This window comes from Physella acuta, unplaced genomic scaffold (assembly GCF_028476545.2).
Source record: "Physella acuta isolate Inbredline_101_S28 unplaced genomic scaffold, ASM2847654v3 ptg000553l, whole genome shotgun sequence".
Classification (NCBI taxonomy): Eukaryota; Metazoa; Mollusca; class Gastropoda; family Physidae; genus Physella; species Physella acuta.
In genome coordinates, this window is record NW_026732072.1 from 81,119 (window position 1) to 104,592 (window position 23,474).

Below are 23,474 nucleotides of genomic sequence, written 5' to 3' on the forward strand. Positions count from 1 at the left end.
ACGGACAACACAAGTTCAATCTCAAACCAAACTCTTTTGCACACAATGCATATCTTGCGGTTGCACAAACATACAAAAAAAACCCACCAATTTATATTTACCTATGAAATAAAGTTTATTCAAGACTTGTCTACACCTAACAGGTGAGCGAGCATCAACTTCTGCTATAATTAATAGTTCAACCGTTGTCCTGTGGAAGTTTAACTACTGTTGCATGCCGCATTGCACTCGGCCAGGGTTCGGAAATTATTTCCGTTGCTGTCACATCCGCCGTAGGTGAATCTCTTGCATTCTCCGGATGCCTGGTCGTAGTAGTATCTACGGAAGGAGGCCCTGCATTTTCCGACTACCACTGGACGGGAACACACATCAGCTACAATAAAACACATATTTTAATTTTTAAAAATTATAATATCAAGCATTTGAAAGAAGTAAAAAATAAGATTTTTTTTTTTTGTTGTAAAAGCGTTGTTTGCTCATAAGATTTCTGATATCGTTAAAGCCTGTAAAATAGACAGCGATTTCGGTATTTAGAAACAACTAACAAAAAGAGTGCGATTTACGATTAAAATTGTTTTGGGAGCTGGGCCAAAATAAAAAGCATTTTATTTTTCGTATCCGGTTCTAATTTTTTTTTAAATGAGTAGGGTTATTGACGAAGAACTAAGGCGAGGGAAAAAAACAATTGGACGGAATAAAATTGAAGGTGGATCGGCCATATACTTTAGAAGTCGAGGTCAGAGAAAGGCAAGTTTAAGCATAACATGGGACCGAAAGAGATAAAGAACGTGACAAGCCAAAAAAAAAAAAACTAAATTAGGGACAGTTGGAGAAACTAGCACAAGAAAGATGAGTTACCACTGGGGACAGTTGGAGAAACTAGCACAAGAAAGATGGGTTACCACTGGGGACAGTTGGAGAAACTAGCACAAGAAAGATGGGTTACCACTGGGGACAGTTGGAGAAACTAGCACAAGAAAGATGGGTTACCACTGGGGACAGTTGGAGAAACTAGCACAAGAAAGATGGGTTACCACTGGGGACAGTTGGAGAAACTAGCACAAGAAAGATGAGTTACCACTGGGGACAGTTGGAGAAACTAGCACAAGAAAGATGAGTTACCACTGGGGACAGTTGGAGAAACTAGCACAAGAAAGATGGGTTACCACTGGGGACAGTTGGAGAAACTAGCACAAGAAAGATGGGTTACCACTGGGGACAGTTGGAGAAACTAGCACAAGAAAGATGGGTTACCACTGGGGACAGTTGGAGAAACTAGCACAAGAAAGATGGGTTACCACTGGGGACAGTTGGAGAAACTAGCACAAGAAAGATGAGTTACCACTGGGGACAGTTGGAGAAACTAGCACAAGAAAGATGAGTTACCACTGGGGACAGTTGGAGAAACTAGCACAAGAAAGATGGGTTACCACTGGGGACAGTTGGAGAAACTAGCACAAGAAAGATGGGTTACCACTGGGGACAGTTGGAGAAACTAGCACAAGAAAGATGGGTTACCACTGGGGACAGTTGGAGAAACTAGCACAAGAAAGATGGGTTACCACTGGGGACAGTTGGAGAAACTAGCACAAGAAAGATGGGTTACCACTGGGGACAGTTGGAGAAACTAGCACAAGAAAGATGGGTTACCACTGGGGACAGTTGGAGAAACTAGCACAAGAAAGATGGGTTACCACTGGGGACAGTTGGAGAAACTAGCACAAGAAAGATGGGTTACCACTGGGGACAGTTGGAGAAACTAGCACAAGAAAGATGGGTTACCACTGGGGACAGTTGGAGAAACTAGCACAAGAAAGATGAGTTACCACTGGGGACAGTTGGAGAAACTAGCACAAGAAAGATGGGTTACCACTGGGGACAGTTGGAGAAACTAGCACAAGAAAGATGGGTTACCACTGGGGACAGTTGGAGAAACTAGCACAAGAAAGATGGGTTACCACTGGGGACAGTTGGAGAAACTAGCACAAGAAAGATGAGTTACCACTGGGGACAGTTGGAGAAACTAGCACAAGAAAGATGACTTACCACTGGGGACAGTTGGAGAAACTAGCACAAGAAAGATGGGTTAGCACTGGGGACTATTGGAAAAACTAGCACTAGAAAGATGGGTTACCACTGGGGACAAATTGGGGAAACAAATAAGACAAGAAAGATGGGTTAGAGTTGCAGATACTACAACACTTTTCCAAAATATTTCTAACCACGGTTCATATCTAAATTAGACTTTAGACTACGTCGGGATGAGGGTAAGTTATGTTGGTTCAGAGTAGGCCATTTAACTGTTATAGAAAAGTTTATAAGACACCATTCCGTCTGCCCAAGTTAATGTGATGTACAAACAACCTACCTGTTTGTTGCAGAGAAATCTGAAGACAAAGTACCAGAATACATAGAACAAACAACTTGGAAAACATCTTAATCGGTGATTTGTTAATCCTAAAGTCGCTCTCTAGAGTTTTAAAACAGTTTTATCTATTGTAAACCGATATGGTAATGTAAAACAGTCGGTCAAATCTACCATTAATATACCAGTTTTAAAAGTCACATGAGATCAGCAACTCGCACGTAATGAGCTGTAATTGTAACACTAATAGCTACAATTATTTTGTTGTCTAAGGGTGGCTCCATGAGTCGGTACAGAACTAAACAAAAGCTAGATACCATATGTAGCGTAATTACTTGGCTGACATTAAGCCGTGCCTGTGTGTTTCATGTCTAGATGTGGTTTGTAGCAGGTGTAGCAGAGTTAAGCAAAAAACATGAGTCACAGTCATTAATGGGGCGTAGCTTTGATGGGTGTAGTAATTACTGGAGCTTAGTTGTGATGTACCACTATCGGTGATGGGTGACTATTCGCAGTGGCGTAGCGAGGTTGGGTGTCACCCGGTGCGGCACTTAATGGTGTCACCCCCCCCCCCAGAGGCGTAGCGACTCTTCCCGGGGACAAACTTTCAATTTTCGATTTGCTGCACCCCCCCCCCCCCCCTCGAACTTTCGATTTGCACCCCCCTCGAACTTTCGATTTGCACCCCCCCCCCCTCAAATTTTTCTCTATATATTTTACCATTTTTTGCCTTGGTGTGACCCCCCCCCCCCTAAATGGTGTCACCCGGTTTCTAGCATTGTTTTTGTATTTCGTGATTAATTGCGATGTGTTATGTTAAATATGTATCCTTCGTTCAATGTTATTTATAAACTTTTTATATGTTATGTGATTACTGTATGGCGTTCAATTAATGTTAATGTTAATCTTCTAATCATTCCGCTTTTTTTATAACACCCTTATACCACTAGATCATAATTATAACTGCCACGACCGCGATGTACTGATTCAATTAGTCCAAAAGTCTAACTTTAACTAGACGATCGTTGATCATTGGGAGAAGCTTTACTCCATGTTACAGATTTAAATTTTCCTCGTTTAGATATTAACTCTAAGATGGAAGGGGGAAATAGCAGGTGTTTTAACCACAATAAAACGAGTGACTTCCCTGTAACTTTAGCCACTATGAAACGAATTACTTCCCTGTAACTTTAGCCACTATAAAACGAGTTAGTTTCCTGTAACTTTAGCCAATATAAAACGATTTACTTCCCTGTAACTTAAACCACTATAAAGCAAACTACTTCCTGTAACGTTGTTCTCTAAAGGAGATTTACATTCCAGTTTATTGTGTTCGTGTTAGGTGGATTTACTCAACTTAATCCTTTGTGGTCTCCGTGGAGCTAAGGGCTGCAATCACACCTCTAAACCGGTCTCGGTTTTGGGCAGCTCTCCTTATTTGCTCACATGTCACATTATCGGCTTTTGCTTATTCTTCTACTGTTCTTCTTCATGATTTCCCGGGCCGGCCTTGTTTTCTGTTACGGTATGTCTATGTAATTTTAGAGTTTAGACATTGAAGAATCACATTGTCTACGTTCCGCCTTGAAATCCAACAGACAATGTGGTTAAAAAAAACGGTCAATGTTTTTAACTTACCACTTACCTCAAAAACAGCACATTGGAAACGGGAGTTAAAATGAAAATAACATTGATATTTTCAGGGGGGTGGGAGGGGGGGGTGCACACTGATATGGTAAAATGGTAAAGTATATATTTTCTATATAAATTCCTTTCGTTTCGGAAGGAGGGGGGGGGGAGAGGGGGCGATAAAGAGCCCCCTCCCTGAAGAGCTTCCTGGAAGAAACTCTGCAACAACAAAAGCAAACAAAACCACTCTAAAACAACATTACCAATTCCTGAAATATCAAAATACACCTAACAATCCTGTTGCATGGTTTTCAAATCACACTATATACAATCCATTTTTTTTAAAAATCAAGTTTTAATAAATATGGACCCATCTGGAAATGATTGAGGCAATAAATATGGACCAATCGGGAAATGATTGAGGCAGCACCTGATTGACGGTAGCCAATCCTGACGTGAAGATTGTTCCATTGTGGAGGATTTATCACATGCTCCCCTAAACCGGAAGTGGGTGAGAAAATCTCGTCCGATCCCTAGCATCTGTCTTCTTTACTGCTAGATCGATACGGGGCTTGGTATCGATAATCGATTATTCCACCAGGAATCAATCCTAGGGGGGGGGGGGGGAGTGGACATGAAAAAATACCAGGAAAAAAATAATCGATATCGATTTGTGTATCGATTTAAGCCCGGAGGCTGAAAGATAATCAATAACCAATTACTTTGGTTAGATTAGTTGATGATGTTGAGGAGGGAGGAGGGTGGGTGTGGTTGTATCGTAGATTGTGTAGTACAGCATAACGTTGTGTATTTTGTTTTTTGTGTTGTTTTTTTTTCTGGCGACAGCTCTCTAGACACGGCAAACAAAGAATGTGGCCTTATCAGGTTCTTAGAAGCCGCTCAACGAAGACAAAAATAATAAACAATGGTAAAAAAAACTTTAACAATTAAGATAACAATAGTAAAAAAAAACAATTTTAACAACAAAAATAAAAATGGTAATAAAACAATTTTAACAATAAAGATAAACAATGTTAAAAAACAACTAACAATAAATATAAACAATGTTGAAAAAACAACTTTAACATAAAGATAAAAATAGTAAAAAAACAACTTTTAAAAATAAAGATAACAATAGTAAAAAACAACTGTAACAATAAAGATAACATAAACATATTCAACTCTGCTTTGGAGTCTCAATGAATGTTTTTTTTTTCTACTTAAATTAAATGATGACAATAAAATATTGTGTATTGTAGAGAACCATAGAAAAGAAGATGCAGATGGGCTAAAATATTACCAGACTCGGTGCCTGTGTGTTTATATCTAGATGTGGTTTGTAGCAGGTTAAGTAGAGTCAATCTAAACCATGAGTCGAGCTATTTAACTGGGTGTATAATTAATGAGTGGGGTAATTACTGGAGCTGGGTTGTGATGTGAAACTATTGGTAATGCGCCACATAGATTATACAAGAGAGACCAAAAATACATAATTTGGCGCTTGAAAATGAAACAAAAAGAGCGTGAAAGTAATTGGAAAGAGTTGGAAAGAAAAATTCATGACAGTAAAGAACGGATTAAAAAATTGAAGGAATGTGTAAATGAACTATGCTCCAGCGGGAGTTGAAAAATGCAAAGAAGAAGAAGAATGGTATATAACAATTAACTGAAACAATAAAGAATCAAATCTCAACCCAAGTCCTAACGCTAACTTTAAGACTAACTACCTCATACTACAGGTGTAACAGATAAACCAAGTATCGTAATCAGCGATACAACAATATCGATTACGGCGGTATGGCTAAGAAAAATGGAACGGTACTATTTGCAATTTTTGAAATAAGATGTTTTTAACACTCACTTCTTGCCCAAAAAACCCTTGGTAAAAAAATAATAATAAGTAATCTTTTATAAAAAAAATACTTTTTATAAAAAAAAAACAAATAAATATTCTTTTACATAAAAAGGTAATGTCTAGCTAGGATCAAAAGCTAGCGAGGATGCAGTTTTTTTTATATTGACGGAGTCCTTTGGTCGAAACCTTTTAATGTCCGCCGCTAGACGGTTACGTGTTAAACATGTTAAACTTGTTAACCCTTTCAGGACCCACGCCTATTTCCACAACTGTGTTATCAGCTGTGTTTATAGTTCAACCTTTAATAGAGACCACGACTAACCACACGTTTTTTTGTTCAACGGCGACGTTCATATTCCATCTCGGCAAACAGATAATCCTAATGGTTAATCCCATCTAAATCCGTAATCAAACTTCTGCATTGAGTGAAATGTAACACATTTTAACCCTCCAAACCCCGCAATGTCACACTCGATTCCCTCCCCTTATACACACACACACACACACATACAAAACAACAAACCTTTTAAATGTGTTAAATGGTCATTTTAAATAGGTCAATACCGGGTCACTGTGACCCACGTTTTGACCCCCAGGGGGGAGAATACGAGTACCATGACGTCACGAAATAGTTTAGGTCTCTAAAACCGCACTTAAAAATATCGATTGGACCAGAATCGATTTCAATACTAATTTACGATGAACACATAACGGAGGGCCGAGGCTATAATTAGAGCGAGGTGGGAATGTGTTTAGAGGGGCTGGGGGGGGGGGAGGGTGTATATAGTATTAGCGCTAACTCCAGGATCTCGGCTAGGCCTGAGTTAGCACGAGATTGAGATTTTTACCAAACATAGCCTCGATATGACCCTAGCGAAGAGCATAGAAGTACTTTCTCTCTTTCTAACAGCTGGGCTCTTGAGGTATCGATAAAAGAATTGACAGACTGACTAGCGTAAAGTTTAACTAATGAGTTAGTAGTTGGTTCCACTTTTATCCCAATCGTGTAATTACTTGAATCTCGCGTGTGAGCAGGAATTAATTAATTAGGCTGGCTAATTAGGAATTATTCGGTTCAGAGAAATGTAGTCGGGCAGAAATGGTTTCGACGCCTAAAATACTGACTCCTATAAGACTGACTCTTATAAGAGACCTCACCTAATAAGACTCCAGTCGTTAGTGTATGTTTTATTTACATGGCATTTTGTTCTGATTCCATAAGTTGAACAAAAAATATTGTCTACTTTAAATTTGCATCAGAAATATTCACATTTTATATAAATGCATCTCGTTTGAAAAAAAAAATTAATTATCTAAACAAACATGAAGGTAAATGTATAGGTGTAGTAAAGTTTCTCTGATCTTTGGAGAGCGAATCAAAACGCTGAGACTTGCAAATGCCCAGGCGATTTTATTTTTTTCCAATGAGACCTAAAATAAGGCTTAAAACCTTCATGACAAAGAGTTTGAACTCTTATAAAAACAAGTTATGACCTGGTTAGACGTCACAAAAATCTAAGTTATGCAAAGTAATAAAAGCTTGTTACCTCAGATAAGGGAAGTAATCAAAGCTGCTTGCCTCGGTGGAGAAAAGTACTAAAATGCTGTTCGCCTTAGCTAAGGGGGGAATAATAAATACCTGTTGACTTTGGTTTAATGAAGTAATAAAAAAAGGTTGTTCACCTGATCTAAGGGAAATTTTAAAAAATTGGTTATTTAACTTTGTTAAGGGAGGTTATAAAAAGCTGTTTACCTATTATTTCTGATATTTTCCAGTGACAAATAAACAGATAAACGTTTTTCGACCAACTATTTATATTACCAATTTTTTCTCTTATAACTTATCTGGCGTCATGTATGTAACTTTTATATCCACCGACTCATATGAGTCACAGTGTCGACCGATATCTTGTAGACTACGTATCGACGCACGTTTTTGATTTACACAGTGCATATCATATTGTACATTTGCCGTCGTGTATTGAACAATCATCGGTTTAGTTGGATTATGTGACGGTTCATAAGTACTGTCAGTCGGTGCATCTTTAGCACATACAGACATATATTTGTATGTGCTGATTCGTTTAATAACACTCTCAGCAATAAAGAACAATTACTAGCAAACATTGACCAATTACAGATAAAGATTGACCAATTACAGATAAACATTGACCAATTACAGATAAAGATTGACCAATTACAGATAAAGATTGACCAATTACAGATAAAGATTGACCAATTACAGATAAACATTGACCAATTACCGGCATACATTGACCAATTACAGATTAATATTGATCAATTACAGATAAACATTGACCAATGACCAACAAACATTGACCAATTGCTAACTAAAGAAAATTGACTAATTACAAGCGCATATTTGACCATCACCAACGCATTTTTTACCAATCGCAAAAGCATATTTACCAATTACTATCTAATTAACGAATTACTAGCGCACTTTTGCAAATTACCAGCTCATTTTGACCAATTACCAACATCATTTCGAATACACAAACACCCAGTTAACGTTACCTGACGCATATTAAACATGTGTTGGCACAAATTGTCCGGATGCCGACACTTACAACTCATAAATATTCTAAAACACAATGACTATTTACCGGCACTTATTTACCGACATACTGACATATATCAACTGGCAGCCTTTAAAATTTGGCCCATACATTTTCACTGCTTGCCGGCAAATATGCCAAAGTTGCCGGCAAAAAAAATGACCGGTTACCGGCACATATTTACAGACATACTGACATATATGAACCGACAGCCTTTAAAATGTGGCCAACACAAACGCATATACACATGCCGGCGAATATGCCCAAGTTGCCGGCAAAAAAATAATGACCGGTTACCGGCGTATATTGACCGCTGCGCCGGCGCTTATCGACGGCGCGCCGACGCACCCAGAACACGAGCAGATCGATTGATTGGTTCCGATCAGTGAATCGATGAAACACGGTCCCTCTAGTGGCTAGACCAGCAGTCAGGTGTTTTGTTCACAAAGATTCGTTCGCTCTGACTACAGCTGTTGGAAACATTGTGGGGTTGTTGTTTTTATATGGTGATTTGATCGGGGATTCACGTGTGAATGCAGGTGAGAATTTTTGAGTGATTTAATTTTAAATTTAGTGTTCTATTGCTATAAATTTATAATGTGTAAAGATGTGATTCGTAAAAACAGTAGATACTTCTTTCGACCTCACGGTCCATTTGGCAGATAGAGTTCATGTTTCTTGACTTCGGCGTATGAAGGGATATTGTGGTAAGCACTGTTCCCAGCCGTCTTTACTTTCCTAAAGTGAGTTAGGTACCTTATAGAACTGGGTAGACTCACGGACGTTCCACTTACTTGAACTTGGATTCGAACTCGAGACTCTCGGGTTAGCAGTATAGCGCTCTACCGCTAAGTCACCCTTAAGATGTAATTAAACCAATTAAATTTAGGAGAATAACAAGTATGGGATGTAAACTATATTTATTTATTTTTTTTAAATCGTATGTACCCAATGTTGTGAGGAGGTTTAGACCACATGTCTCCGTAAAACGAAGTATCCAATTTGCAAAGTGGTCAATCGAAGATACACATGTTGGATACAAGAGACCCTGTCATTTAAACTCTACGTTCAACATAATTGTAATCAGTGGCGTACCTAACTTAATGTGCCGGAGGGGGGGGGGGACAGCGCGAGTCATATAATTGTATGTATAGAGTCAACATGTGGCGACGGTGTGATTCAAGTCTGTCGCGTATCGGGGAAGAGGTGTACGGGGCGGACAGACCCCGGTACTTTGTTTGGATTCTAACAATGACTACACTTTTTTTTTTACTTTTATTGCTCTCAGTGTCAAGCTTAAAAATTAACATGGGTTAAGTTCTTATTTTTAAAAATCCTGCCTACGCCACTGGTCAAAGTTCTTACTTTATCGAGTGTTTAACCAACGCTGATTTATTGCCTGGAAGAAAATTATAAACTATATCCCTGTTTTAATGAGAAATTTGCTTAAAGATAATTAGTTTTCAGTTATCAATTTTCAGAAGACTAATCGATGTTAACTTACTTCATATACATTTACCAGAACAGAAATCTATCTGCACTCAACAAAATAAATGTTTATAATATTGAAGAATTTATAACATCCTCCTCCCAACAACTTGCGAACCTATCACACCTCTCGATATCTTTAACAATTCAACCTTATCCAAGTTTTGTATCAAATTAGAACGGTCTTGGCCTTCCCTCGTACCTTATCCCGGCATCCACTTCCGTAGTGTCAAAGACAACATTCAGGTACCACCGCACTAATTTTTGTCATAGAGGCCCCTGACATTTCACAGACAACATTCCGGTACCACCGCACTAATTTTTGTCACAGAGACCCCCTGACATTGTCCCCATTCTACTCCAAGTACTAGGGTCGTGGCATGTCGCATTTGTCGTGACAAATATTCCGTTTAGTCACCGTCCTTAACCTTACCCCCCCCCCCCTCACACACACACACGCACACACACGCTCCCCGTGTTTGTAATTCCTCCACGTGTGGTATGCCATCCACGCCCCATGTAGCCACATTGAGCAGACGACCAGGTCTAATTGTGTGCATCGTGTGTCAACATGGACCATTCCCGCTCCCTCTCCCCCCCCCCCCCCCCCCCCACCTCTCCGCTCTCCCTTTCAATTTTTAACCATCATGAAATTACCTCTAGCTATTCTAACATCTCTCTTTTTTTTTTCTTTTTTTTTCATTTTTTTTTTTAGAATAGTTATTTACTTCGTCAATCTTTCATCTAAAACAACATTAGACTATTGTGGAATCAAAAGTTATGACATGAAAGGGTTCTCTTTATAGTTTAAATTAACCTTTGAATCTTATTTATCAATGTTTTTAAAAGTATTGTGTTTGACGGGTAAAAGAAAAGAAAATAAATAACGTTTTTGCATTATATTTCTCTAAAGCAAATTTAGGCCCTTAAAATAATTATCGTGTTTCTACTCATTACCTATATCGTATTGGTGACAAACTGAGACCCGAAAATATTCTTGTATAAAAAAATATTTTGTCATAGATTCTACGACATGGTGCATTAGAAGAAAAATATGTTGCAGAGTTAGTCCATAAGTCCATACATACTTTAGAACTGCCGACCACGTCATTAGAAAAATCTTTAGAATGATATAACATTTTATACATTTTTTTTCACGTTCAAGTGTGCTACTAATAAATCGTTGGATAATTATTATTTTTTATCTCTACACGTTTGAATATGCGTTCCATTTGGAAATAAACTTTATCAAATGTATTTAAAAGAATTTAATAATTTCGAAGGCAATTTTTTTATATGCCCCCTACTAGCTTTAAAACTTGAACAATAGGTGCAACCCCCCCCCCCCCCTCCTCTTCTCACTCCTCACTCCCATGCCCCCCCCCCCAGGGAGTTTGTTTGACCACCCCCCCCCCCTTTGGTCAACGAAGATGGTCATCGTGTTCCCAAACCCTCAGGTGAGCCTCCGGTCACGTGGTCTGGGAGGAAGTAAAGCAACAGCACCTCCCCCCTTCCCTGTCCAGGACCCCCCTGTCCAGGAACCCCCTGTCCAGGATCTTTGACGAAACTTTGATTTCTCGAATTGAAGGACTGAGGTTGGTTTCGATGCTGAGTTCAGTCGATCGGATTAAATTTGATATAAATAAGTAATCAAGAGAAACAAATATAGGTTGATATCAGTGCTTTGTCAACAACAACAAAATTAGTAATAAGTTGATATCAAGGTGGTACAAATATAAATTAATATCAGCGCGTAGTCCGAAGGAGCATATATACGTTTATATTAACAGTTTGGAGACTCAGATATACGTTTAACAGAGAGGATCAGATATATGTTTGTATCAACGCTGAGAGGGGTGGATTAGATGTACATTGATAGAGGATTATCAAGCTGAACCTACAATTGCTTCATGTGAACAAAATAGCGGGGAAAATGACAAAAATTATGGGATTTAAAATGTAAGTAGATTCAAATCTAATTAACTTGATTAAAATATTTTAGAAAATAAAATAATTATTCAGTTATAAAACAGGATAAGGATATTAGATCTCATGTTATAGGTTGTGGTACTTAAATTTAGTTGTCGTATTAATGGTTGACAAATTAACAGGTCTGAAGACCTAAATCATCATTTTTATACGTTTCCATTTTACCAAGTGCTAAATACAGGAATATTTTTTTTTAAAAATAACACTTTGATAACATAATATAATAAAAGTAAGTACAATTTTCTTTACGAACCTGATGGTGCATGGGGCAAGTGAATTAGTGTTCATCTGTTTCTGTTACATCGGCATATGAAGGGATCGTGCGGTCCGCACTAGGCACTACCGTTTTTACTTTGCTAAACGTGAGTCAGGTAGCCATCAGAGCTGGGTGGACTCAGGGACGTTCTACTAACTCGAACCCGCATTTGAACTCGAAACTTTCAAATTAGCAGTCTAGTGCTAAATAAAATAAATGTTTAAATATTGAAGTATTTATAACATCCCCCCCAGAGTTTCTTCCGGGCAACTCATCGGGGGGGGGGGGGGGAGAAGCCCCCCCCCCTCCGAAAAAAGTTTACCGCCCCCCGAACGAAATGGAATTTATATAGAAAACATACACTTTTACAAGTGTCCGCCCCCCCCCCCTCCCCAGAAAATGTTGTCCCCTCCCCCCCCCCCCCGAAAATATCAAGTCTCCCCCCCCCCCCCCGATAAAAAATTCTGGAAAAAACACTGCCCCCTCTTCCCACCCACTCCCCCCCCCCCCCCCCACCCCACTTCCAAAAAACTTGTTAACCACATCTAAATAATTCTTACTATTCATCCTTATCCAAGTTTTGTTTCGAATTCGAACCCGCATTTGAACTCGAGACTTTTTCAAATTAGCAGTCTAGCACTCTATTGTCAATTTAATTTTGCTTGATTAGCGTCAAACAGAAAAAAAAGCACCACTTGAAAGCTAGAAAAGATTTTATCGTAACCACTTTGTAACAAAACCTTCAGACGCCATCTTTAGACAATAGAAACTAATTCCAGAACACGACAGCCCAAAAACACCAGACACATACTTTAACCACTCGTGCGCTAACCAATTTAATTTACAACCCAATCAATAATTAAAACCAAGTGATCAATAAGCATGATTAGCTAGCGTTTTTTTATTAGAAATCTCAAGAATTTTTAACGTACCTTTTCGAGGCAATATATTGCTGGATCCATAGGTATCATATAACAATAGATTACACATAATGGTTCAGGTATTCCTGTAGTCTAAAAACACCCCCCCCCCCCCCCCCCAATCCTTCCCGGTCCAACAATGCTAGTAAGGAATTCCATTTAAGATCTACTCGATAGTCGCTACAAAGCCGAACAATGTGAACATACTCAGTCACGCAATGATCACTGAAGCGCGTCGGTTTGAGAGTACGTAATTTGTAAATCTGTTTCAGTGTTGAACAATTTGTGTGGCGTTTGGAACTTTACTTCATATAGACACGCCGCGAAAAACAATTGATTGGTCTCTCAATTAAATTAGTATGTAGTATTAGCAACAACAATTAGTTTTCGTGTTTGGAAATATAATTTTTTTATCATTAAATATGTTTAGCTGACAGGCCGAATATTGTTTTTAACTTAAACTTAATTGACATGCTTGGTTTTCATATTGAACATTATTTTAACTTAAACTAAATTGACATACTTAGTAACACATGTAACATTATTTTAAATTAAACTAAATTGATATAAACCACACTTAGGAGTCATTTTAAAAATGCAGTAAAGTTAACCAAGTTTGGAAGCAGGCTGAAAATAGAGTCAATGGTCTCAATGGCGCATAATCAGTTGACACGTATCCTTAATTGTGATGGAGGCGTGGTCGAGTCGACAAAAACCTCATGGTTGATAAATTCGAAAAAGTCTCGAGTTCAAACCCTCTGGCAGATAAGGCTCGATCCCTTCCAACACTAAAATTAAGAACGAAGAAGAAGAAGAACAAAGTTTTGGTGTCATGATAGCATGGTTTCAGGTATACCCAAATCAAAACTAAGTGTAGATGCCCCGAATAAAATCAGCGACTATCGGAACCCATGTGGTAAGAAAGCTATTGACACAGTAGAACTGCCGTGTCGCCAGCCCACCGATAGTATGTAGTCTACTTTTTTTGTAGCAAAAACCTTCACTGAAGTGTACTCAACAACCTCCCAAATTTTCAAACTAGCATACGTAATATAGGGACACTGTTGAGTACGCTACCGCGAACAGTATTTCCATACATTAAAAATATCCCTTTATCTGGGCTCATCCCCCCCCCCCCCCCCATCTTGTGTCTAACACAAGAATACGTTAATAAACTAAAAGCGACAGTTTAACGTTTTTACCATAATAATATGAAGGATAAATTTCAATAAAAATAACAGGATGAAAACGGTATGTTATTACAGTGAGTGTGCATAGAACTTCTTTTCTTTTAAGATCGCATGAATTGTCAAGCGCATAATTTTATTTTACCGAATTACGATACATTATGTAATACGATTAAAAGTTTGTTTTTCACGTAACCAAAGTCTAGTAATACGTGAATTTGTTGACTTGCTGCGATGACAGGCAATCCTCCCATAGTTTTACCTTGCTCTTTAACGTAAGAAATATAGAATTTTAAATTAGTGTGAAGATCTTAAGAGCTCCCGTTATCAGTGGCGTAGCGAGGTCGGGTGTCATCCGGTGCGACACTTAATGGTGTCACCCCCAGAGGCGTAGCGACCCTTCCTGGGGACAAACTTTCAACTTTGCTCCCCCCCCCCTCGATTTGCACCTCTTAAAACACTATTTGACACTCGAATCAATCACTTAATTAAGTGGGATTATAATTTTTCTCTATATATTTTGCTATTTTTCGCCTCGGTGTCACCCCCCTAAAAGGCGTCACCCGGTGCGGTCCCCCCCCCCCCACGCTCTCCCTCGCTACGCCTCTGTCCGTTATCCCCCCTCCTCCCCCCCCCCCCCCAAACGATTATTGGTGTACCACATAGGTCGGTGACCCGGTACCCTTGACTTCTGCTAAGTCGCTCGTCAGATTCCTTTTTGATACTTAACAAAAGCTTGACATTCTCTCGTGGGGAACTCTAATGACTGGCGAGGGGAAGACGTGTTAGTGTTAAGCATACACAATATCTCACGGTTGGTCTGACAAGAGCAGGGGTTTCCAGACTGGGAGTGGATTAGTTAGGGAGGAGTGGATTAGTTAGTGGAGGAGTGGATTAGTTAGGGAGGAGTGGATTAGAATTAGTGGAGGAGTGGATTAGAATTAGTGGAGGAGTGGATTAGAGTAAGGGGAGGAGTGGATTAGTTAGTGGAGGAGTGGATTAGTTAGTGGAGGAGTGGATTAGTTAGTGGAGGAGTGGATTAGTTAGGGAGGAGTGGATTAGAATTAGTGGAGGAGTGGATTAGAATTAGTGGAGGAGTGGATAAGAATTAGTGGAGGAGTGGATTAGTTAGTGTAGGAGTGGATTAGTTAGGGAGGAGTGGATTAGAATTAGTGGAGGAGTGGATTAGAATTAGTGGAGGAGTGGATTAGTTAGTGTGGGAGTGGATTAGAATTAGTGGAGGAGTGGATTAGAATTAGTGGAGGAGTGGATTAGAATTAGTGGAGGAGTGGATTAGTTAGTGGAGGAGTGGATTAGTTAGTGGAGGAGTGGATTAGAATTAGTGGAGGAGTGGATTAGTTAGTGGAGGAGTGGATTAGTTAGTGGAGGAGTGGATTAGTTAGTGGAGGAGTGGATTAGAATTAGTGGAGGAGTGGATTAGAATTAGTGGAGGAGTGGATTAGAGTTAGTGGAGGAGTGGATTAGTTAGTGGAGGAGTTGATTAGTTAGTGGAGGAGTGGATTAGTTAGTGGAGGAGTGGATTAGTTAGGGAGGAGTGGATTAGAATTAGTGGAGGAGTGGATTAGAATTAGTGGAGGAGTGGATAAGAATTAGTGGAGGACTGGATTAGTTAGTGGAGGAGTGGATTAGTTAGGGAGGAGTGGATTAGAATTAGTGGAGGAGTGGATTAGAATTAGTGGAGGAGTGGATTAGTTAGTGGAGGAGTGGATTAGAATTAGTGGAGGAGTGGATTAGAATTAGTGGAGGAGTGGATTAGTTAGTGGAGGAGTGGATTAGTTAGTGGAGGAGTGGATTAGAATTAGTGGAGGAGTGGATTAGTTAGTGGAGGAGTGGATTAGTTAGTGGAGGAGTGGATTAATTAGTGGAGGAGTGGATTAGTTAGTGGAGGAGTGGATTAGAATTAGTGGAGGAGTGGATTAGAATTAGTGGAGGAGTGGATTAGAATTAGTGGAGGAGTGGATTAGAGTTAGTGGAGGAGTGGATTAGTTAGTGGAGGAGTGGATTAGTTAGTGGAGGAGTGGATTAGTTAGTGGAGGAGTGGATTAGAATTAGTGGAGGAGTGGATTAGTTAGTGGAGGAGTGGATTAGAATTAGTGGAGGAGTGGATTAGAATTAGTGGAGGAGTGGATTAGTTAGTGTGGGAGTGGATTAGTTAGTGGAGGAGTGGATTAGTTAGTGGAGGAGTGGATTAGAGTTAGTGGAGGAGTGGATTAGAGTTAGTGGAGGAGTGGATTATAATTAGTGGAGGAGTGGATTAGAATTAATGGAGGAGTCGATTAGATAGTGGAGGAGTGGATTCGTTAGTGGAGCAGTGGATTATAATTAGTGGAGGAGTGGATTAGTTAGTGGAGGAGTGGATTAGTTAGTGGAGGAGTGGATTAGTTAGTGGAAGAGTGGATTAGAATTAGTGGAGGAGTGGATTAGAATTAGTGGAGGAGTGGATTAGCTAGTGGAGGAGTAGATTAGTTAGTGGAGGAGTAGATTAGAATTAGTGGAGGAGTGGATTAGAATTAGTGGAGGAGTGGATTAGTTAGTGTGGGAGTGGATTAGTTAGTGGAGGAGTGGATTAGTTAGTGGAGGAGTGGATTAGAATTAGTGGAGGAGTGGATTAGAATTAGTGGAGGAGTGGATTAGTTAGTGTGGGAGTGGATTAGTAAGGGGAGGAGCGGATTAGTTAGTGGAGGAGTGGATTAGAATTAGTGGAGGAGTGGATTAGAGTTAGTGGAGGAGTGGATTAGAGTTAGTGGAGGAGTGGATTAGAATTAGTGGAGGAGTGGATTAGAGTTAGTGGAGGAGTGGATTAGAGTTAGGGGAGGAGTGGATTAGAGTTAGTAGAGTGGATTAGTTAGGAGTGGATTGGAGTTTGTGGAAGAGTGTATTAGTTAGGGGAGGAGTGGATTACAGTTAGCGGAGGAACGAAAATTTTAAAGGAAATATTCAATTTATTTTATACTGATTTAGAAGTTAGTTATACCTATGAAAAGAAAACGAATATAAGTGTATCTACCATTCTTTAAAATGTGTAGACACATTTCAATATCGAAAAGAAAATCTCTCCTCTGTAAATTTTCATATTGCATTAGTTACTTCCCTTTAGCAAAATAAAAAACATTGAGGGAAGCAAACTAATTGCAATGTTAAAAATACAGCGAAATTCGTCGTTAAAGAAATTAAACAGATACTATTTTTTGTTACTACAATAATATGATAACTATAAGTTTTGTATGAAGGTTTGTATATGATTTTATATTTCACAAATTTTTCAATTATTGTATAAGGCCGGGGCTTAAAAAGAAAACTGTTAGTTGTCTTAAATAGTGTATTTTTACATATATCAATGTAATATTCTCAGTTTTAATTTCTCAGAAGTAATAATAATTTTGTTACAAACCTTTCCACCTCCTTAACAACGACACTGTCCTATGACCCATATACATGTATGTATATCAACATCTTATTCATTTGGTTTGTCAGCCCCTATTAGGGCTGGCTGCTGGGGTTGAGAAGTTGGTCATCGAGGCATCGAATGCAAAAGATCGTGTGGTGTTGCGCCCACACATCCCTCGATTGCACACAGCTCTCGAGAAGAGCCACCTAGTACTTGTACAACGGTGGCTTTAATGTACGAGTGGCTTATAATAAATTCTTTTCAGCTAGACGACGCCTACCTAGGAGCAATCTTAGGTAGGATGTTCCGTCTCGCACCATTGAACCTATACTCAAAGCTCTATTGGAATCAATAAAAGAAACGAAAAATTAAAAGAGAAAATAAAGAAGCAAAAATCATTGAAGAAACAGAAAGATAAAAGGAAGGAAAGTAAAGACATTTTGAAAATCAGGAAGAGACAAGAATCAAGACTTGAAACTGATTGTACATTGTATGCTAATTCACTAATTCATGTAACTTTAATGTAATAATAATGCAACCTTTCCACACAGTGGGCTCCTTGCTTGAGTAGAGTAAACTGTGTGGAGGGAAATATATAAAAAAAAAATATTTATCTCAGCACAGCACATAAAAAAATGTATATCAAGATATATGTTTATATATATATATATATGAATAAATAAATATGTATATATATATATATATATATATATATTCAATTTACAAATAGAATGTAGTAATTTTTGTAATGTGCGTACAAAGAAAAAACTGCTCATATTAAACATCCCATTGAAAGGTTATAAAAATAAATATTTCTCCCGTCAGGTATTATGTTCGGCCGAGAGTTTGTGCCCGACAAAGCTGTACCCCTACCTGTTGCTGAAGAAAGATGGAGAATCATGTATAACGAGGTAATGTATCTAGTGTTTTCATAGTTACTCCCAGTTAGTATATTTACCTTAATTAGCATCCTACAATTTTTCAATCTAAATTCTTTAAACGTGATGATGAACCAATTTTTAATACATGTAACTACTCATTTGGTGTACAGTTGTTTTGTTTTTTAAGTTTTGATTTAAATTTGAATCGACTCACAAAATTTGAATAGTTAGGCACTAGCAAACAGAATAACCACATTTCAAGATTAATCTGCCAGTTAGAGTTTTGGTTGAGATAAGTAGATAGGATTAGTTCGAGATTATTGGTATGGATTAGAGTTGGGGCTAAGTTAACAGGTTGGGTTATTTTTAGAATTTAACTAAACACCCAACACTGACTGGGATAAACTGGAAGATGGATAAAAAAATTCGTTACCATTCATGATTCTAAAAGACGGTAATAATTGAGCCTACTCAACTTAAATGGATACTTGAAATTAAATGGAGTCATTAAAGCGGCAAGACACTTTTCTAGCTTAACAGCCCTTAGTAAAATATGAGCGACTATGCAAGTGTTTTGGAACGGCGTAGAGTGCTAGAATGCTAACCAGTGTTTCTTCCAGACTTTTTTCTCCGGGGGGGGGGGGGGGGGGGAGGCACTTGGAATTTTCCGGGGGGGGGGGGGCGGTAGACTTTCTTCGGGGGGGGGGGGCGGACACTGTTAAAAGTATATATTTTCTATATAAATTATATAAATTTCATTTCGTTCGGGGGGGGGGGGGGCGGTAAAAAATTTTCGGGGGCCGTAGAGATGCCTGGAAGAAAACTCTGATGCTAACCCGAAAGTTTAGAGTTATAGAATCCGGGTTCAAGTCAGTATAAGTTTAGTACAAACGTATCTGAGTCCAACTAGCTCTGATGGGTGCCTAACTCACGTTAGGGTAAGTAAAGGCGGCTGGGCATACTGCTGATCACAGCATCCCTTCATATGCCGAGGTCGCTAAAAGAATAAACCTTACACAACTTGTCCCATGAACTGTCTGGTTCGAAAAGGGAACTTCACTTATAAAAGTGTTAACTAATACCTTAAACGTAAAAAGTAGCCTACACTATCTATATATGTGTATCTATATATGTGTATCTATATATGTGTATCTATATATGTGTATCTATTTATGTGTATCTATATATGTGTATCTATATATGTGTATCTATATATGTGTATCTATATATGTGTATCTATATATGTGTATCTATATATGTGTATCTATATATGTGTTATCTATATATGTGTATCTATATATGTGTATCTATATATGTGTATCTATATATGTGTATCTATATATGTGTATCTATATTGTGTATCTATATATGTGTATCTATACATGTGTATCTATATATGTGTATCTATAATATGTGTATCTATATATGTGTATCTATATATGTGTATCTATATATGTGTATCTATATATGTGTATCTATACATGTGTATCTATATATGTGTATCTATATATGTGTATCTATATATGTGTATCTATACATGGTGTATCTATATATGTGTATCTATATATGTGTATCTATATATGTGTATCTATATATGTGTATCTATATATGTGTATCTTATATATGTGTATCTATATATGTGTATCTATATATGTGTTTTCTATATATGGTGTATCTATATATGTGTATCTAATATGTGTATTTATATATGTGTATCTATATATGTGTATCTATATATGTGTATTTATATATGTGTATCTATATATGTGTATCTATATATGTGTATCTATATATGTGTATCTATATATGTGTATCTATATATGGTATCTATATATGTGTATCTATATATGTGTATCTATATATGTGTATCTATATATGTGTATCTATATATGTGTATCTATATATGTGTATCTATATATGTGTATCTATATATATGTGTATTCTCTATTACAGCAGCTCCGTTCCCCCACTTACGCGGTGTCCCACTACATCGCCTACCTACGTCGCTACGTCGCCGGACACGGGGCAGCTTCGCTCAGCGTCGTCGGAGCGAAAGGGACGGGCATGCCTCTAGGACGGTCAGCCCCGACCGACGCCAGCCGATGGCCCTGGGGAGCGACAGCCAGAGTCACTGGACTCCATCAGTCCCATCTCCTACTTCATCAGGAAGCTGAAGCTGGATTTGAAGATGGCGTACCCCAGGTGAGTGTGGGGGTGGGGGGGGGGGGGTGGTTTGAACTTCGATCAATCAGGGTTGAGATCAATTCGCCGTGATCAAAGAGAAAACGGTCCTCTAATTATTTGATATGTTAACATCAATTCACCACAGCCCCCTGTATGAGAATAGATTATGTTGAGCTCCGAAAAAATAAACCAATATACAAACTGATGTCGTCATAGTTCCAATTACGCCACACACACCCTCCCACCCCCATCCCCTGCACACACCTTTCAAACGAGCATAATTTTATATATATATATATATATATATATATATTATATATATATATATATATATATATATATATATAATATATATATATAATATATATATATATAATATATATAGTACCCTCATCTTTATAGATTACATTAAAAAATTAAATGTTCTGTTACGTGGTACTTAGTGACAAGGTTCAGATTTCTTTTCTCCCTCCCGCCGCTGATTATGTAAAGATGTCAAATATGAACGAACCCCATGCCGTTTACTTAGCTTTAAGGTGTATAACTACCTCACGTCATAAATTTCAACGGAATCTAACTAATCCCACTCATTCCAATATTTTTAGAACGATATAACGTTGAATACAGGCAGCTAATCTAGAGCTTTTTTTTACAGGATTTTATTTTATTTTACTTGAGCCGTGCAAACCATTGTAATTTTTTTTAACACACAAACAAACACTTTAAAAACTAACCTGTTAATATTTCACAGATATCGATCCACGGCGATACAATAGATCAAACACCACTATGGAAATCTGGTATTGATTTTGAATAAAAGGATCATGTTGCAATACATTCTGATTCATCGAATCAATAACAACAACAAAATAACAACAAGTCAAAAAAATTAAATTTTGAAAAACAAAATATCAATATATTATGAGCGTAGCGGTCGTGAATTAACACCATACAAATGCCTAGGCTCCAAACACCATACAAATGCCTGGGTTCCACATAGGACAGATGAAGTAGAGTTCATATGTTTTTTAAGTTCGGAACTGGGGAAGGTGTGGTCGAACGGGTAGAGCGTTTGGCTGATCATCTCGAATTACGATACGACTGTACGACGTTCGTGAGCAGAGTTTCTTCCAGGCATCTCTTTGGGGGAGGGGGCAAAGCCCCCCCCCGAAAAATTTTTACCGCCCCCCGAACGAAATGAAATTTTATATAATTTATATAGAAAATATATACTTTTAACAGTGTCCGCCCCCCCCCCCCCCGAAGAAAGTCTAACCGCCCCCCCCCCGAAAATTTCAAGTGCTCCCCCCCCCCCCGGAGAAAAAAGTCTGGAAGAAACACTGTTCGTGAGTCCACTCAGCTCTGAAGGGTACCTGACTTACGTTGGGGAAAGGCGGCTGGGCATAGTGCTGACCACAGCATCGATTCATATTCCGAGGTTAAGAAACAAATAAACTCTACTTCATCTGCCCGGTGGATCGGTAGTCCTAAAGTTGAATCTTTACTACTTACTATAAATGCTTAGATTCTTCAGCTTCTATGTAAACATAAGAAGACACTCAAATTCCCCCCCCCCCACCCCTCCAAACACACGTTGATATTTTACCATATGTATGTGTCTTCCAAGACAGACCATCCAAAACTCTCTAAATTCTTACAATCCAAATCCAACATTTAAAATCATAAACACTATTTTGGCTCTCAATATCAAAGCTGCATTAGGCACACTAGTAGATCTCAACATTACCCTAACCCTAGCCATCATAGTTTTTCCTCATCCTCAGCCTGCTTATAAATTATATTAACCTTTCTATAACCCTAACCATCGCCCTAACCAATACCTGTATACGTTTATCCAAGTATCAAAGACACCGAGATTTAACCAACCAATGAAGAATTACTTCAAAGAACAACTACAACTATTGTGTTTATGGGCACGATCCACTATCTGTTTACAAGCTAGGGATAATATGTTAGTTAAGGGAGGGTAAAGCAAAGTTTCCCTTTTAAACCTGACGGTCTATGGGGCAAGTGAAGTAGAGTTCACTTGTTTCTGTGACCTCGGCATATGAGATATGTGGTCAGCATTATGCCCAGTCGCCTTTTACTTTCCCAAACGTGAGTTAGGTAACCCATCACAGTTGGGGAGGACTCAAGGACGGTCTACTGACTTGAACCCGGATTCGAACTCGAGACTTACGGGTTAGCAGTCCAGCTCTCTACCACTAGACCACTCCGTCCCATAAGGGAGGGTGGCGCCTCTCAATCAACTATTTATGAGTACATCTGAATATCTTAACGAAACTGGTTAAGTCAGTAGTTGAGAAACACCTTTTCAAAACTTCAAATTCCCGACATATTCAACATGTACGTTAAATAAATTACACCTCTATTTATATTACTACGTTGCATTTCAAATAGCATCGACACACCCTCCTACACCTACGTACACGAAAACGTCATCAAATCGCATTCAGCCACATTTTATTTTCGGTAACGACCACAACATTTATCAAAAGAGGATCGCGACCAATGAAATCTCGCTCATTCTCGACGCAAGGAACAAGCCGTAGGTACTCGATAACAAAGAACCGGCTACACGGAACCGGCAACCGTAAGTGCGCTGTTACGTAATGACCGAATGCTGTACCCGCAGTCAATGCCATACCCGTTTCCCACGCTTGATTGCGTTTCCAGTTCGCGGATCGCCATATTCTCCCTGCCTTCCCCCC

The 23,474-nt window shown here is 38.7% G+C and overlaps 1 long non-coding RNA gene across 1 annotated transcript; it reads left to right on the forward strand.

The window, feature by feature from the left end:
• The first annotated feature begins 8,850 nt into the window (after positions 1-8,850).
• LOC131946325 (uncharacterized) lies at positions 8,851-20,731 on the forward strand. Its single transcript, XR_009387698.1, has 3 exons — positions 8,851-8,967; positions 18,503-18,588; positions 20,512-20,731. It is a non-coding gene; the product is annotated as an uncharacterized LOC131946325 (long non-coding RNA).
• The last annotated feature ends 2,743 nt before the right edge of the window (positions 20,732-23,474 follow it).